At 37.1% G+C, this 17,662-nt stretch overlaps 1 long non-coding RNA gene across 1 annotated transcript; it reads left to right on the plus strand.

The window, feature by feature from the left end:
* The first annotated feature begins 9,279 nt into the window (after positions 1 to 9,279).
* Positions 9,280 to 17,105, plus strand: LOC124262968. The gene is made up of 3 exons (XR_006894739.1): positions 9,280 to 9,290; positions 14,533 to 14,540; positions 16,978 to 17,105. It is a non-coding gene; the product is annotated as an uncharacterized LOC124262968 (long non-coding RNA).
* The last annotated feature ends 557 nt before the right edge of the window (positions 17,106 to 17,662 follow it).

The raw sequence follows: 17,662 nt of genomic DNA on the forward strand, positions 1-17,662 counted from the left end.
TAGATTTTTTATATTAGTAGAGTTGCAACTCAGATGGTCAGAGGCTGTATCCTCGAAGGGGGTTAAAGCAATGTAAAATTATTGTCCTCCTGAGAGGGTACGTAAGTCCCACAACTTTCGAAGTCAATTTCGACATACAAAAATATTTTAATCGTAGAATAATTATTGTTTTAAATAATGGCTAAATTTCACTACAATCAACAGTGGCTGAAGAGATGGTGTAAATCCAGCTATAGACCGTTTGGCTCAAAAGCGGACAGATGAATTGCAATCTAACTCGAAAACTAATAAACATATAATTCTCAACGACGAAACGCTGATCATAATCAAAACGTCATGATTTGTTTTCAGAATTTATGTCCTAAAATTAAAATAGTTTAACAAACTATCATTAAAATTTTGACACAGTTAACTATTTGTTACGAGGGGAGTACAGACAAAGGGACAGCCAGGTGTTTGAGAAGCACGTGCACAAGTGCCGACAAAGTTATTAATTCATTAACTTGTGCTGTGCCGTCTCCATCCTTTCTCGCATACCTAGCTGTCCCTTTCTCTGCACTCCTCCCTCGTAACAAATAGTGAGGGAGTATTGAGTATGTTATGTTTATTAGTTTTCGAGTTACATTGCAATTCATCGGTCAGCTTTTGAGCCAAACGGACTATAAAGTCCATGCAGGTAGCCAAAGTACTGTGAGTCCCCATGGTCCTTAGCATGGTGATCAGCCTTCAGTTGCTGGTGATATATAGCCCATTTTTGCATTGTATTGTGCAAAAATAGTTTCCTATTTTAAAGATATATGCTAGCTAGTTTTAACTCATTCTGTGATAATCTAGTAATTTTACTGTCCCTCGTTGACAGGGTTGTATATATTATATGTATGTATTATGAATTTAGAACTAGTTTTAGTCATGATATGGCTGAAATATTGCCAATGTGACTTTAAGTGTTAACTCACTCAATCACTCACTAACTATTTGAGCTTCTCAGCACTTTAATCTTAAGTATCAGTGCTTTCAATACATTCTCTCAATTATTTTTAACAAGTTTTCAAGTTTGATTTTTTCCCCAATCAATGCGTATTGAGTTTTCATCAAAGTCAAGATACCCCAAAACATTGACTTTTCGTCATCTAAAGTTGTGTTTATTGACAACCTTCCTTCATTTTCTCAAATAAAATTAAATAAAATTACGGGGTGGCAATTGTCCTCACTATTATAGTAAAAATAACTGGGTGGCAATTGTCTTAGGTAGCAATTATCCTAGGTGGCAGTTGTCCTAGGTGGCAGCTGTTCCGGTGGTAATTGTCCGGTGGCAATTGTCCGGGTAACAATTGTCCGGGTGGCAATTGTCCTGCTCCCACTCCATTGTATCTATGGTCAATATTACCAATAGCCCCATGGATCATGGAAGGTTAAGATTTCCCTTAAGTTTGTCATGTGGGACAGTGGCGTACAAAGAACAAAATAAATAAAGAAATAAAATAAACTGTTTTGACAGAATTGAACTTTGTTCTTTTCTGAGATGTTACATATATAAAGCAAATAGTTCGATATTTTCGAATGCTCATGGGAGCACTGCAACTTGTCTTGAATACTTTTTTTTTAATTGAAACAAAAGTTATATTGGTTGTAGTAAGGATAATAGTTACTATTGGAGTCAGGGACTTTCGTGTCTGTGTACATGTCTGTGTACAGAATGTTATGGAGCTTCAGGAGTCGAGGCAAAAGTTCAGAGAACTGATAAGTGAAATTGGAAATTTTCTTTCACTTTTAACGTACTTGTCTCAACGTGGAGTTATTTGATGTGGCAGGGGGGCCCAGTTCTTTGATCAAAACAATTAATGTAGTGATACTTACATAGAACGGTTGTGTTAATTGAGGCCTTCTCAGTTGGAAGAACTATGTTTTGTACTGTTTCAGGATTTATAATTTAAAAACAATCTATCCAGTTTTGTTTTGAAAGGAAAGAAACTTGGGTTTCAAACTCTCTGGTCTCTGAAGCGGGGGTCGGGATCGACGAGTGTTGGTTTATGAGCAGCGGTTAGGATAATGCTTTAATTGATGTATTGCATCCACTCACAAAAGTAAAGTCTCTTCATTTTTTAACATTAAATCGATCATCGGACACACAGGATCTCAATATCATTTTTTAAAGTATAATGCATACACGTACAATATTTCCATTTTTCATGTTCAGAAAACACGTTCATGCTTTGAAATAATGAGACAAACAAAATACAGAACACTAAATTGCCAGTCCATTTGCACGTCATTCAAAGATTATAGTGACTCTGCAAATTATGTTTATTGTTGTTTTACTTTTCAGAGATGAAACAAGAGTGTGAAGGGAAAAACGTGTTTCCTTTTCAGAAATGTCGTCCTAACCTAGACTATTCCCCAAGACTCTGCAATGGAACAGTGAAAGCGAAATTCTTGTTTTGTGGTCGGCTTGATATGGGAGGTAAAGCCATGACAAACGAGCTGAAAAACGTACTGGATACGCCCAAATCTTTGGTTTTGTTTGGGAGTGGTCTATGGCGGATGTTCAACAAAACAGATAACTCCAATTATGCAAGAGCGATCATAGATTCTGTGAAAAGCAACACCACATCGGAAATGGCCCAAATTACTTTGGTCTGGGTTTAGTGGCTTCGGACTCTGGCGAAGAGAGATGGTTCGAGGAGTAACTAATGAAAATGCTCAAGTCTACAACCGATACATGGAGAGGTTTGTAGGGAAGTATAACGTTCCGATGTTCGATACATTCAACTTGACTCGAGGTATTCGAAGTCTGGATGGAACTCATTTTGGTCCGGGGGTCAATTTTCTTAAAGCACAGATCTTTTTGAATTACCTCTTGGAGTTGAAAAACAAAGGAGAGTGGGCCTGAGACGGTTCCAGTAAATGCGCACGGTTTGCCCAATGCCCAAGCGGTCTGTATTGTATTTGTGTAATGCTATTTGATGAACATAAAGAATTTTCTGGATTTCATCTTCTTGTGTTGTATGTTGTTTGACAATAAACCCAACAGTATTCTCGAAATATGGTGGGGGTCTGTAAATGATAGAAAGAATAGACCAGTCATTTCAGAGATTGATGTTATGAACGCACATCTACGCCACTGGGTCACGATGACATGTTGTCACCGAACCTGACCTTCTCGTTTTGTAAAGATGTCTTTTGCGATCATGTCATTTCATTCGAATGAAATAATATATCATGCCGAGCTTGTTTCAGTCTGTCTCAATGAGAAATGAGGAATTTGAGTGTACGATGCAAAATCAATCAAATGAAACATTACAGGCAATGCATAATGAGGTGAGGTGAGGTGAGGTGAGGTGAGGTGAATTGTGTTTTAAGTCGTGCTTGAGAGTATTTCGCTCATATGACGACGTGCATGCGTGTGCATGTGTATGTGCGGCTCATTGTACTAGCCCAGACTTAAGCTGGTTTTATAGCGCTAGCCCTATGAGATACCATGAAGCTTGAATACCCCACTCAGACACAGTATACTGACTCCGAGCCGACCAGTCCTTGTTGTACCCATTAATGCCGGGCGCCAGGCTGGGACCAACAAGTACCATATTTTAACGCCTTTTGGTATGACGCGGCCAGGGATCGAACCCGCGACCTTCCGCTCTCCGGGCGGACGCTCTAACCACTACACCACGGAGGCGGTCGCAATACATAATGATGTATTATTCATCTCTGAAGTTGCATTCACATCATGTCCAAGTGTATAACGACACATGATGGCAGGCATGTTGTTAACTAGATCGATATCTACAGAAGAGGAAGACGAAAACGAGACATATGTTCGTAAATGTATGTCCATTAAGGTGCTTCAAGTGCCACAAATTCGGTCATGGAGTGAACACTTGTACATTGTCTGTCACGTGCGCCCATTGTGGTGAGCAGACACATACGACAGAAGATTGTACCAACAACTTTAAGAAATGCACTAATTGCGCCGGTAGCCACTCATCTTTCTCAAAGGACTGTCCAATTTGGAAACGGAACATGGAAATCAACAGAATTAAATTTACTCAAAACATTAGTTTTGCAGATGCAAAAAAAAACTTGTTCAAAGATCGGACCTCACAGAAACTTATGCTTCCGTCACCAGAACATCACCTGAACCAACCTTGACCGTAGTCAAATCTTCTGCATGCTGTCAAACCAACTTAACATGGGTTAATACTGACGCTCCTCAGATTTTGCTACCCGAAACATCCACTCAAACTACTGAAGTCATTCCAGAGGCCACACGTGTTCATGATGCACCTTGTACTATGGAGAAATCATCTCAGCCAAATACAAAATTTCAATCTCAATCAAATATGACAGAAACTGTTAAAAAAAAGCCTAAATCTAAATGTGAATCTTCACAAAAAAAATCAAAGTGGCAGAGCCTCAAAGGGTTCTAATAACAAAATCCAACTTTTTAATAAGTTCGGATCCTTAGAGGACATGGGTGTGTCCGAAAACATCCAAAATAGGGCACATAGCTTGTCGCCCTCAAGAAGAGTGCGGGGTAGATCCCCAATCAACCCACCAAACAGTTAATGTATTCTAACAATATAGTACAGTGGAATTGTAGAGGATTAAGGTCTAATTTTAATGAATTGCAGTTATTAGTCCAGGATCTGGCACCATCGGCATTCTGTCTGCAGGAAACTTATCTGAAACAGACAGATACTTTTAATCTACGTCAGTTCGAAGCATATCATTCTTTCTCACCTCCGGGTGATAGGGCCACTGGCGGGTCTTCAATTCTTGTTAAACAGAATGTAATTCACAGCCCTGTCACACTTACAACTAATCTTCAAGCCGTTGCAGTGAGACTTACTCTTCATGTTGCCTTCACAATATGCTCTCTATATATTTCCCCTTCTTCAACACTCCAACAGTCTGATCTCCAAGCTCTCTATGACCAACTTGTCTTATAATGGGTGATCTTAATGGCCATAACCCGATCTGGGGTGGTACAAGCACTAACTCTAAAGGTAAAATACTTGAAGAATTTATCTCCAATAATGACTTGTGTATATACAATGACGATTCAAGCACTTATCTGCATTCTGCAACCGGCACCTACTCTTCTCTAGATTTGTCTCTTGCAGACTCTAACCTCCTCAATGAATTTGATTGGTCAGTCCACAATGACCTCTGTGGAAGTGACCACTTTCCAACTATCCTATCAGGAATTTATCCATCTGATTCTACATCTTATACAAGATGGCAATTTTCCAAGGCAGACTGGTCCTTATTTCAAACGTTATGCACATCTAAACTAAGACCCGAATATTTCAGTGATTTCACTGATCCTATTGAGGTTTATTCTGACGTTTTAAATGAAATAGCTGATGAATGTATACCAAAGTCCTCTACAACTCCACATGTACGGAAACCATGGTTTAATATTGATTGTAGGCAAGCCAGAAAAGCGAGGAAAAAGGCAGAGAACTATTTCCGCCATCACCCAACTGTCCATAACTTAAATAAATTTAAGATACTCAATGCGAAGGCACGTCGTACCTTCAAACAAAACAAACGGCAATCTTGGAGGAACTATGTCTCCAAAATTCATTCACGTACGCCCATGTCCAGAGTATGGAACATGGTTCAAAGAATTAAAGGCAAAGGTTCAAAGTCTGCTGTTCACCATCTTAAAGATGGTGATAATTTACTTACCGACAAGTCTACAATTGCAAATAAACTTGGCGACACTCTTGCCAAAAATTCTTCATTGGCAAATTATGTCCCTGAGTTTCAGAGATATCAGAAACAACAGGAAAAGACAAAACTTAATTTCGAATCAAATAACGGTGAGGATTATAATGAAGTGTTTTCATTACATGAGCTACATACTGCTCTTGAAGAAGCTCATGACACTGCAGCCGGTGATGATAATATACATTACCAGCTACTGAAACACTTGCCTGAACCATGTCTGATGACACTTTTAGATATATTTGATAAAATATGGACGTCCGGAAATTTTCCTCCCTCATGGCGTAATGCCATTGTAGTACCGATACCAAAACCTGGCAAGGATCATACAGATCCGTCTAATTACAGACCAATATCTCTAACTAGCTGTGTCTGTAAAACCATGGAACGTATGGTGAATAATAGATTAACTTGGTATCTTGAAACCAATAACCTTATAACCAATATTCAATGTGGTTTCAGGAAAAATCGTAGTACCATTGATCATTTGGTACGCTTAGAATCCTTTGTTAAGAATGCTATAGTAAATAAACAACATGCTGTATCAATTTTCTTTGATCTTGAGAAAGCTTATGATACGACCTGGAAGCATGGCATTTTGAAGGATTTACATGACTTTGGTTTGAGAGGCCGTTTGCCTCTTTTTATATCACAGTTTTTGAAAGACAGACAATTTCAAGTCCGAGTGGGTTCAACCCTGTCAGACCATTACAATCAGGATCAGGGTGTCCCTCAAGGCAGTATTTTGTCTGTCACTTTATTTAGTATCAAGATCAACAGTTTATCCAAGGTTTTAAACGATTCAGTTGATGGATCACTTTTTGTGGATGATTTTAATATTTCTTGTCGTGGTAAAAATATGCATACTATTGAACGGCAATTGCAGTTGTGTTTAAACAAAATAAATAAATGGTGTCTAGAAAACGGCTTTAAATTTTCCAAGTCCAAAACTAATTGTCTACACTTTTGTAGAAAATATAAGCCGCATAAAGATCCAGACCTAACTTTAAATGGCACTCCCATCAAAGTTGTTAAGGAGGCCAAATTCTTGGGTCTCATTTTCGACTCCCATTTAACCTTTTTGCCGCACATTAAATCACTCAAAGCCAAATGCCTGAAGGCACTCGATTTGTTGAAAGTTGTTTCCAACTCAAAGTGGGGAGGTGATCAAGCTACCCTGCTCCACCTATATCGATCATTGATCCGCTCGAAACTTGATTATGGCTCCATCGTATATGGTGGAGCCTGCAAAAGCAACCTAAAACTACTTGATTCTGTCCACCACCAAGGCCTAAGACTTTGTCTTGGGTCCTTTAGAACCTCTCCTATTGATAGTCTATATGTTGAAGCAGATGAGCCTTCTCTTACACAACGTCGTATCAAATTATCCTTACAATACACTACTAAACTATATTCTAGCGAGTCTAACCCTGCATTTAGCTGTGTGTTTAATCCCAGCTATGAGGATTTGTTTGACAAAAAACCTTCTCTTGTTCCGCCTCTTGGGCTCAGAATTAAGCCATTTATTGCTGCTGCCGGCATTGAGCTGGAAAATATAGCTCCTTCTCGTCTTCTTTCTTCTCCTTCTTGGCAGTTAGTTAGACCAGAAGTTGATTTAACACTTACATCATTTAAAAAATCAGAAACAAATGAATTACAATATAAACAAGAATATAATCAATTAAAAAGTACATATAATACATATAAATTCTTATTTACAGATGGATCCAAAGATGGTGGCGCGGTTGCTTGTGCCACTGTCATTGGGTCCAAAACAATATCTTCCAGACTACCCAATGACAGTTCAATTTTCACAGCAGAAGCAAACGCAATACTAACAGCTCTTAAATATATTAACAAACACCGTAAATATAAACAATATATCATCTTTTCAGATTCTCTTTCGTGTCTTCAGGCAATTAAAAATCTTTCTTCCAAACATCCACTTTTATTAGAAATTATTGAATTGTACAATGAACTTGCTACTGGCCAATGCGACATCGTCTTTTGTTGGTTACCCAGCCACGTTGGCATTTCTGGGAACACAATGGCTGATATTGCTGCTAAGGCAGCACTCAACAAATCTGTGACACCACTTCTTATCCCATACTCTGATTACAAAGCTGCTATAAGATCTTATATCCGTGATCTGATGCAAAAGAAGTGGGACACCCAAGTAGGTATCAATAAATTACATGCAATAAAACCCTATATCGGTTACACTTACTTGGGTTGTCAGTCCAGATTTGAAGAGGTCATTATGCGACGATGTCGTATTGGCCACACTAGATATACGCATGAGTACCTATTAAAAGGTGAGGATCCACCATTTTGTATCCCTTGTGATGAACGAATCACGGTCAAGCATGTCTTGCTTGACTGTGTTGAGTACTCCATCACAAGGGATATCTATTTCAAATCCCGAACTATGAAGGATCTTTTTACAAATATAAGTCCTCATTTAATTATTGCTTTTTTAAAAGAATTAGATTTGTTAACAGATTTGTAAATAGCTAAATATTTTATGATTGGAAGTTTGAATTAGTAACATAGATTGTTAGTGGCTGTATCCTCGAGGGGGGTTAAAGTACTGTAAAATTATTGTCCTCCCGAGAGGGTACGTAAGTCCCAAAACATTCAAAGTAAATTTCAACTTTCCGTTTTTTTAATCGTAGAATATTTGTAATTTTACTGTATGGCTAGATATGTCTTAATTGCTAACGGCTGAGGGGATGATATAAATCCAGCTAGGGCCCATGCAGGAAGCAAATGTACTGTAAGTCCCCATGATCCCTAGTTTGGTGATCTACCTTCAGTTGTTAGCGATCTATAGCCCATTTCTAGATTGTGTTGTCCCCTATGGTTAAAATGTTTTAGATTCAATTACTAGTTTTATATATATATATATCTGTGATACTCTAGTTGCTTTACTGTCCTTCGATGACAGGTTTTATAATATATACATATTCCATTACAATGTAAAATGTTCTCGTCACGATATGGCTGAAATATTGCCGATGTGACGTTAAATATTAACTCACTCACTCACTCACTCGTAAATGTATGTATGTATGTATCGATGGATGGATGGAGGTTGTTAACCAGATCGATATCTGCTTCGGGTATTGTGTGAACCAAGAGGAAGTACTCCGTGTTGCTATGACAACGTGTGTCAAAAGAAAACAAGAGAATGTGTTTGTGATGGCTCTCATTCTCACTTAACATGCACATGTACTCTATTGCGTTAGCGCATGATTGTAAGTGCAACAATATTGAGCTTCTTCACAAAAGTTAGTCTAGAAAAAATGATATATTGGACATTCTGTGTTCATTTACCATTGCCATTTCCATAATACATAAAAAATATATTCTTATACGATATCTCTAACTTCCCATTGCAGTTAAAAGTTGCATGTCGCCAGTGACGGTGTATATATTTGTTGCATCAAAAATAACACTAACACGTCACAAATTAATTCTGGACTCACAAAGTCCAGAAACTCTCCGCACTGTGGACACTTTCTGACAAGCGATTCGACAAAATTAAACATGCAGTTGTTATGAATATATGCTAAGGATGTGTAAAATTAAAAAAATCTTTTTCGAAAACTCAAAATTTAAACTCCCTCGCCCATGGGCGCGAATGTTTACTTTCGCCCAGAATTCATGCTTTGGAGTTTGTAAATGAATGAGTGTATGTTTATAAACATCATGACACAAAATTCAACTAATTTTGACTTAATTCGGCTAAGTTAGAGCGATATTAAAAATCTCGTCCATGGGAGAGAATATTTAATTTTACTCAAAATACATGTTTTTCAATGTTTTGAATGCTGTTAATGAATGAGTGTATATTTATAAGCATCATGACACAAATTTAAACTCATTTTGACTTAATTCGGCTAATTTACAGTGATATTTAAAAATCTGGCGCACGGACAAAACACATTTTGGCGCATGGGCGAGAATATCTACTTTTACTCAAAATACATGTTTTTCCTTGTTTTGGAGGTTGTACATGAATGAGTGCATATTTATAAGTATCATGACACAAAATTCAACTTATTTTGACTTAATGCAGCTAATTTACGGCAATGTTAAAAAATCTCCATTATTTCCGATAACATGGATTAGCTAATAGCGCATTGCCCGGAGAGCCTCATTCACGCGATCACTCAACCGTGCCCATTGACGGTTGAGCCACACCATTTTCAACTCAGATTTTCTTAAAAGTGGCTTTCCGGGGCTATAACCATCAGCACAGCCCAATCCGACCATCTGTCATTAATTACCTGTCATGAGCTTTTAGTTGTATTGAAAGCTCTCGCCTATTGTTTCATTAATAAATTGTTTCACTAGCAGTCACTATCTAGTCACTATGTAGTCACTAGGCACTTAACATTAGAAGTAATGCCATGGAACAAGTTACCTAACTACAGTAGACTATAGTAGATGATTTGAGAATACAGCAGCACTGAAAAGGCGTCGTTTTTACCAACATGGGCATAACACTGCATAAATACAATAATTTATTGTATTTATAAGGTAGCAGGAAACTTCATCTCAGTTGACAGGCTGAGAGATCGAGTATTAGGTCACGCGCTAATCTAAAGTACGGGAATCTGATGTTTTCATAGCAATTCGCTTACGGGCCCTTCCAGCACAACTTTGGTTTTCGCTTTACAGGGAATAGGAAGATGAAGAAGAAGAAAATAATTTTATTTGTGTGTTACATGTTAGATATAAAACATACATAGACTTTAAAACATTCAATAAAATTATAACATCCGGTAATATGACACAAGGCACTATTTTAGATATAACACTATATAACAGATAGTAGTAAATCAAATATCACAGCTTCGTAAACTACAATGGAGTGTGGTATGTTTATTTAATTACATGACTACAAACTGCGTTTGCGTATGGTTACGGAAAAGAAAGAGAGTGTTATTATTTGTGGGTCACATATTATATATGACACAAACATAGATACCTTAAGACACTTAATTAGGAGATAAACCTACTGTGTGGGAAAATCAGAGGTATATAACGAAATTATAATAGCTCTAAATTTCATTAAGAACCGAACGCGTAGCGTGAGGTTTTAAATGAACAATTTAGAGCTATTATAATTATGATTGGTGATTGATGCATTGAAAAAACAAAACGTGATTTGTTATTACTGAATCTGGAGTTTGTTAGTCATTGACGCTTTGCCACCAATCACCCAGTTTCGGGCGATGCCACTTGAGATTGGAATGCGAGGCCGCTTCACGTATTGACTCGTAACCAAAAAAAGAGCTCCACCTGAAATTGTTCATAAAATTGTCATGGTAGAATGGAGATAAACCTACTGTGTTGGAAAATCAGAGGTATATAACGAAATTATAATAGCTCTAAATTTCATTAAGAACCGAACGCGTAGCGTGAGGTTTTAAATGAACAATTTAGAGCTATTATAATTATAATAGCTCTAAATTTCATTAAGAACCGAACGCGTAGCGTGAGGTTTTAAATGAACAATTTAGAGCTATTATAATTTCGTTATATACCTCTGATTTTCCAACACAGTAGGTTTATCTCCATTCTACCATGACAATTTTATGAACAATTTCAGGTGGAGCTCTTTTTTTGGTTACGAGTCAATACGTGAAGCGGCCTCGCATTCCAATCTCAAGTGGCATCGCCCGAAACGGGGTGATTGGTGGCAAAGCGTCAATGACTAACAAACTCCAGATTCAGTAATAACAAATCACGTTTTGTTTTTTCAATGCATCAATCACCAATCATTAACTGATAAGTTGGAAAACATATATCAAATAAGTATAAAAAGCTTGGTTCACATTTGAAAATTCCACAGTAGACCCTTACCCCACCAGAATAATGGCAGCAACCTCATGGCCTTGACCTTTTCTCGGAAGTCATTGTTTACATTTACGTGCAAATTTGGAAAGATGCGACAGGAGAGCCTCTGACAGTTTGCGCAAGGTTAACCTGATTGTATGACTGAGATAGTCGTTGATATCTAATTACTGGTACTGGTACAAAATTTAAGAGTGGAGGCGCTTTTGCTGTAACGAGAAGTCCGTGTTGTACCGAATTTAGATACTGTTGAATTTTGCGCCCTGTCAACTTGACGATTTCACGCACCTCTACGTCTGCGTGCGACAGCTGTGATGACTCTTACACACTCATGTGTGTACTTTGTGCTCAAATTCGATTCTACGGATATTATTTTCTACATTTTGGAAAGTGTTTTGTGTCCTAGTGGCTTCAAAGTGTAGTGAATTCAAATTGAATCGGATTCGCTGGCATGTTCGCGAGTCTGTTGACAAAGAGACAGATTTGTGGTGATATTTCCGAAAGGATGGATCAGGACATGAGGGTGTACCTCTGGCATAAACACGGTAAGGTAATTAATTATACTTTAATAGACTACTTTAGATCAAGCAGTGTAATGGATAAGAGGGATCATGACTAAACTAAATAACTTTTTCAACGATATTATACTTTTAGAAAAAAATATGTTGGGCTAAACAGAACGGTTTGCAGATACTGTAATTGTGTTTTACTACCGCTAAATTTTAAACAGTACAAATTTCATTTTGTTTGAATTGATAACCCAACTGTTTATTTATGTCGACGGAAGGCATTAAAAATATTTCGGCGTTCGATGTTAATGCATCCTCCGTTTAACCGGATCAAGATCAGTGGCGATATCGTTGACAAAAGCTGATAATAAATTTAACACGGAAATTATGTAGCAGTCTATTGCTGGATCTATTCTGACATAACATAGAATCAACGTAAACATATTTGGTTTTGCTGAATTTTTATTCGGAAAGCAGACGATGTTTTGATCTTGTTCGACTGAATATTTGTTTCCATGCTTTCGAAGTACTTTTGTATGTATAAACACCTATTGCTGTGATTTACGCAAGTAGTGAGTCGAGCCCGTCATCGCTAAATCCATCTTTAAAGACATATGTGTAATTTCCGACAGTAAAATCGCCGTAATTTATCGATGCATCGGTAGGTTGTTTGGTGTCCGCCATGTTAGTGGGCAGACAAAAATAGTGCATTACCGTAAACCATGTATGATTGCGCTCGGAAAACAGAGACCTGTATAATGTGATTATATACCACTGAATGACTTTAATTAACCAATGACAATCCAGTGTTTACTGATGTCATGGTAGAATATAAAATATAACATCTGGCCATATGGCCTATGAGACACAAGCCACTACATTCTACCTAAAACAGATAGTAGGGAATAGAATATCACAATGCTATAAGCAACAGTGAAGTGTGGTATATTTGATTACATGACTACAAAGTGCGTTTACGTTTATTAAACATTTAGTAACTAATGCAGCAAGGGTTTTATTAATTTAACATTACCTAGCATATATGCGACCTGGTAAGAAGGTGACAAGAGAGAAAAAAAGGGTTAATATTTAATACATCTTCCCACAAGTCATATCGTAAATCCGAACAGCTGACCAAAATAGGGAATATTGAAATTTCGCTTTCCTGGGCCGACACCCTCCAATCGCCTGTTCGCTGCTTTAAACACTTGCAAATTTATTCCAAGTATGCTTTTGCTCCCATAAGTTAGATATCCCATTTGTCAGACACGCCAATTATCAGACAACTTTGGATCAATCAGGCGTGACTGTGATTACAACCTAGTCTTACCCACTGACATAATAGACCTATCCCATAGACGAGCGAGATATTTTCACATTAGTGGTTAGTGGTATATTTTAACACTAATTATAAGTTTGTTACTTTTTGTGCAGAAATACTTTGATCAGAATACCAATCATTATGTTAATAAGTGTTTGTTTGTCGGCACCCCAGTTAGTGCCACTGATAGCTCTCATGAGGTTTAGATCTTTTTGACAGGAGTTGACCAAGTTATTAATATGGGGTGTCCATGTCATGTGTTTGTCAAAAGTTACACCTAGGAATTTAGCTTCTTTTTCAAACTTTATTTCTTGGTTGTTAAGGTGTAGTTTGGGTGTATAATTTTGCATTCTTTGGTCTTGAATAGGATGCCCATGGTTTTTTAACATTAATATGGAAACTCAATTTTTGGGCCCAGTTTTGGATATAACTTAGCATTCTTTGGGATTTGATTGTGGCTTGGTTTACTGAAATTGAGCATGTTCAAAATGAAATATCGTCGGCAAATTTAGCAGTAGAAATCTCTGGCCACTTGTCCGGAAATATGTCATTTATCATAAAGTTGAATAATGTTTGGGATAATATGCTCCCCTGGGGGGTTCCATTTTCTAGTGGATAAGGGTCCGAGACGGTGTTGTGAGATTTGACGATTATTTGTCTGTTATTAAGAAAGCATGAATGAAATTTAGAATACGTCCGTTTATGAACTTTTTCTGGAAATTTTGGATGAGGCAATTGTGCCAAACCATATCGAAAGCTTTGCTAAAGTCAATGAAAATGGCCAGCGTGTACTGTTTTTTTGCCTGCGCTACCTTTGTATCTTGCTCCAAACGTAAAATGTGGTCTAAAGTTTGTCGATTTGGAGTGAAGCCGCCCTGGTCCTGCTTTGTTTAGGTTATGTTTTAGAATTTGGTGTTTAAGCCTATTGTTTACTATAGACTCTAGAGTTTTACATAAGTGGGATGTGAGGGAGATTGGCCGAGATGAATCTGGGGAGATTATGGGTTTCCCTGGCTTTAGGATTGGCACCACCTTGGCTGTTTTAGTAGAGGGTATATTACCTGTGGTCCAGATTTGATTGAATAATGTGATTGTGAGGTTGAGCATGTTTGGTGGGAGTTTGTTGAGTATAGCGTATGTGATGTTATCTGAACCAGGGGCTGTTTGACTGCTGCTTTAAGTTCATGAATGTTTATAATTTTCCATGTATGCTTTTGTGAAACTGTTTAAGAGGGAGCAGTCAAGGACAGAAGTGAGACTTGCTCAAAAAAACAAGGTCATCAACGTGAGCCAAAGAGGAAGAGGAAGTATATTGTTGTGGACAACCGATTGAGTCGTGCAAAAGATAGATTGGTTGCCGGCGAAATCGAAGTGATGCACTACATAGACTCTGTTGCTCATCTTCTTGGTGATTGGGAGTGAATGTGACGGAATGTGACATGAGTATGACATGTGTTAATGACTGAAACTGCGTGTTGTATAACTCATCTATTATTGTGATTGAGTGGGACATGTGTTAATGATATGTTAATAATGTGTATAAAGTATTAAATATATATAAAAAGGTCACTTGCATTTGGTCATTGTTTGAACACCCCTCTGATCACTACATGTGGACTCTCCCATTCCCACTTCGCCTACTCCTTAGTAATCATCCAGGCGTTACATACTCACATTGCCTAAAAGATTTTCCGTATCTAATGGATTAAAATTAATTCAATATTGCCCTTGTAGATTTCCATTATGTTTGCACACATTATGTTTTGCACACAATGTACGTCACTATCTATGTAATTGTATTATTGTTATGGAGCGGCATTGATATGCATATTTATGCTTCTTTGCCAATCCCGTCATGATTACTTCAAGAAAATATGTTTAAACTATACATTAAAATATCCATAGTATTAATATGTAATCATTATATTAGGTTATGAGGAATACACAATATATTCAAGATTGATTTTTATTTTACTTTTTTATCTTTATAAAAATTATCCTTATTTTTGCTACAGTCGAAAAGATTTACCTTGACTTCGTTGTGTACAGTTCTGTGGATGTGGGTATTTTTAGAAACTATTACAACACCGTTGTCACAACATCAAACATGGGAGGATTTTTACCACGACCCAAAGGTCTAACTTACGGGACTGCCCCGTACCCCGTACTTTTATGGAAGATTCCCTTTATATATCACCGCGGCGATTATCTCCCAAAACTTAGACCTTCATATCTTAGACAGCCATAACTTAGACACTAATGAAGGAGATTAATTAAGACAACACCCATGGCTGAAATGGAACAGTCCTAATTAGTGTTCCCTGCTGAGTAGACCTAGCTTGTTAATAAATAAAACAATTGAACTGTAAAGTATGTGTAAATGTATGAAGGTCATTTAGAAGTGGAATGCATGAGAAAAGCAAGATTTATGGATGTGAACTTCATTATTGTGAATAACACGACGTTTCGGAGTGTATGCTTACTCCTTCATCACCTGGACTCTCATCTGATGATTTTGTGTACGAATCATTTATTCTCAAGCACAATTTTCAAAATGTAATGACTATAACTGCTATGAAATTCTACATTGTGAACATTATATGTACAACAGGAATCAGTTGTTTTCCAAACTTTTAGATCTTTTCCATGTCAATGTATCTGTACAAAGAGAATTACTGCCAGAAGATGAAATGCTGTCTCTCTTTTCTGGAGGTGAAATACCGGTTACTGAACACATAGATGAAATGTCATGGAGATGTATGAATGTTCTATTTTGTAAATATCTGTATTCCATGGTATCCCCACTCTAGACTGTATTATAGATCCTTCCTTGCCTTTGCTCTGTGCATGTGTGTACCCGCCTTGTGGATATGTTCTTGTGAATATATGATGCATGCATGATGTATGTGATCTTCGGATTAAAATAAGTAGTTAAAATGTTTTATAGTCAATATATGGCCGAATGCTGTTTGTCTGAGTAGGGTAAGTGTATATTATATTTTTAGAATTATATATTTATTTATTTGTTCAATTATTTATTTCACTTAGTAACTAAATTTACTGAGCAGCTTACCAAACAACCAACCAACCAACCAACTAACGGGTTAGAATACCCGTTACCTTGACAACTGTTGCTATGGAGCTGTACTCATCAAATCTTCAAAAATATAACTGAAGTGAAAGTTATATGTATTCTTTTAATACAAAGTAAAATCAGTCTGACAGCAGTTCTGTTGAATTTATGATAAATATGCTGAATGAACATAACGTCTTGTCTAATTGATTCTACTGGACTGATCCATTATAAGAAATAAGTATCAGCTTGAGGATTAGTTGTGCACTGAACCAGAACTGTTGTTGTTTTAAGCTGTCTAAGATATGGGTGTCTAAGTTTTGGGGTGTCCTCCCCATAAGAACTACAGCTTAAAACAACACATGTTATGGTCCAGTACACAGATTAACTACATGCTGTCACCTGCGTCTTCTTAGTGGATTTGCCCAACACAAAACTAATTAAACATACTGTATATAACATTTTTGCTGCGGCAGTTCATGTTGGTTTTGATAGTAAATAGTTTGCCTTCACAAATTGTAAATTTGCAGTCTTCAGTTATGATGGAACAAGTTCCGCATCGAGGTGTTCGTCATTTTGTTACACTGACTGACAAACTATTTTTCATAGTATCACTTTTATACAAACTTGAAAGATTTGCTTTTATAATGGGCATAATTGTACAGTTATTAGGATTGTAGGTACAAACAAATGGAAGAATGTCCATATCTGTAATTGTTTCTTTTGTTTTCATAGGTGTCTCTCTTGGGACTTTTACTGCCTTATGAACATCATTTTCAACTACCGAAGAGGATATGTCTTATATATTTATTACATATTACCTATTGTCACTAACTGCAACGTCATATGCATGATGACGACATAGCTACTACCGTTATGCGTCGGCTATGGCGACACTTACTTTTCATTGTACACATGAAGAACCGTTGACCGGAGAAAGATCTTGTGCAAATAAAGTCTGGAGTTTTATATATCGATGTATAGATAGTTCATCAATAGATAGGCTTATATATTTAGTGTGATAATTTAGTGTCACTTTCATCCTCAGTGTTCAATCTGATCCATATAAAACTAGTTTAGCCCAGCTTCAATAAGTAACTGCATCAAGGTCCTGGGTTGCAGTCCACAACAATGCTATTTTAACTTAAAAACTCATTTGGA

This window comes from Haliotis rubra, unplaced genomic scaffold (assembly GCF_003918875.1).
Source record: "Haliotis rubra isolate DU_JTF1 unplaced genomic scaffold, ASM391887v1 Scf861, whole genome shotgun sequence".
Lineage (NCBI taxonomy): Eukaryota > Metazoa > Mollusca > Gastropoda > Lepetellida > Haliotidae > Haliotis > Haliotis rubra.